At 36.9% G+C, this 1958-nt stretch overlaps 1 non-coding gene across 1 annotated transcript; it reads left to right on the forward strand.

Moving 5' to 3' along the window:
* The first annotated feature begins 1659 nt into the window (after positions 1–1659).
* Positions 1660–1733, forward strand: TRNAN-AUU (transfer RNA asparagine (anticodon AUU)). The gene has a single exon. It is a non-coding gene; the product is annotated as a tRNA-Asn (tRNA).
* Positions 1734–1958: the final 225 nt, after the last annotated feature.

A 1958-nucleotide genomic window follows, 5' to 3' on the forward strand; every position in this document is an offset into this window, starting at 1 on the left:
ATTACTTTAATTAACAAAAAAAAAATGCATATAGCAGAGGATAGTTTCAATCTGCCTACCTCTGGGTTATGGGCCCAGCATGCTTCCATTGCAGTACTCTGCTGCACATGTAAGTTCAAGAGATCCTGAAGCACTCACTCATCATGGGAAAGTACCAATGTGTTTCTTCGTTGGTTGATGGAAGAAACATCTTACAAAAACTCTCCAGATTATTGACTTTTTAAAGCAGGGCTGGCCAAACCAGTCCTCGAGATCTACTAACAGTTCACATTTTCTAGACTACCTAGCTGGTGCACAGGTGTAGTCATTACTAATTAAGATGTGCTGCATTCATTCCTAACTGACCATTCTACAGATCTCCAGGAGGCCTGGAAAACATGAACTGTTTGAAGATCTCGAGGACCGGTTTGGCCAGCCCTGTTTTTAAGTTTTTCTAGGAAACGTTTTAGATGAATGCTTATTAGCATTTGTCAGTATGTTCTTTTGCAAAGTGTCTCTGTGGCGCAATCAGTTAGTGTGTACGGCTATTAACCATAAGGTTGGTGGTTCAATCCCACCCAGGGACGTAATTGACCTTGTTATCAGATTTTGGTGATCTTTAAGTAGACAAGTCAAATTTCATACCCCCTGTTATGGTGTAGGGTACCTGGCCTTCTCTGATGTAATCAGAGTTAGATTTGATTCAGTGATTTTATAAAAACATCTAGGAAGCACAATTTAGCAGTGGGTTGCAGAGAAAAAGAAATATGCTGGCAAAAAAATCAAATTGCGTGATTAAACAGCTCTTCATTTTCTGGCTTTATTTTTATGCTAACAAATTTGTTCTCTGAAAAGTGTCCACAAAGCCAAGTCTCTGATTAACACCTTTGTAGGGATGGTTTTTCACCTATTACTAAATTAAACTTGCTTCATTGGAAAGGCAGCAAGATGTATCCTCATTTCAATGTCTACTGAAATAATACAGGTTGACACCAGGAAACATTAACGCCACTGCATCCTTGCTGCTTTCTCATGTGGAAGTCTGTTTAATGTGAAAACAAGGTGATATCTAATTAGCACACAGGTAAGGAATTAAGAAAATCTTTATTTAAGGGTGAAGATGTTTCTCACAAAATCGTTGCCCCAATGCATCATTGAAATTCAAGCTGGAAAGATGATTTTAATATATCACTTGTACATTTTGTATTGCTCTTCTGGTGACAATGTAGTTTGTTTTTGTCAATTACCATTTTAATAATAGGGTAAAGAAAATGAAGTGGATTTTTGAAAGAAAACAATACTGTCAATATACTATTAAAACAAATTAAAATGGTAAAAGTTATTGTACTTTAAGTAAAAATAAAAGAGACAAAATATCAATCCCAGTTTTGGATTACTTTAATTAACAAAAAAAATGCATATAGCAGAGGATAGTTTCAATCTGCCTACCTCTGGGTTATGGGCCCAGCATGCTTCCATTGCAGTACTCTGCTGCACATGTAAGTGCAAGAGATCCTGAAGCACTCACTCATCATGGGAAAGTACCAATGTGTTTCTTCGTTGGTTGATGGAAGAAACATCTTACAAAAACTCTCCAGATTATTGACTTTTTAAAGTTTTTCTAGGAAACGTTTTAGATGAATGCTTATTAGCCTTTGTCAGTATGGACTTTTGCAAAGTGTCTCTGTGGCGCAATCGGTTAGTGTGTTTGGCTATTAACCAAAAGGTTGGTGGTTCAATCCCACCCAGGGACGTAATGAAGAACAAATTTGTTAGCATAAAAATAAAGCCAGAAAATGAAGAGCTGTTTAATCACGCAATTTGATTTTTTTGCCAGCATATTTCTTTTTCTCTGCAACCCACTGCTAAATTGTGCTTCCTAGATGTTTTTATAAAATCACTGAATCAAATCTAACTCTGATTACATCAGAGAAGGCCTGGTACCCTACACCATAACAGGGGGTATGAAATTTGACTTG

Source organism: Pseudophryne corroboree, unplaced genomic scaffold (assembly GCF_028390025.1).
Source record: "Pseudophryne corroboree isolate aPseCor3 unplaced genomic scaffold, aPseCor3.hap2 scaffold_1032, whole genome shotgun sequence".
Classification (NCBI taxonomy): Eukaryota; Metazoa; Chordata; class Amphibia; order Anura; family Myobatrachidae; genus Pseudophryne; species Pseudophryne corroboree.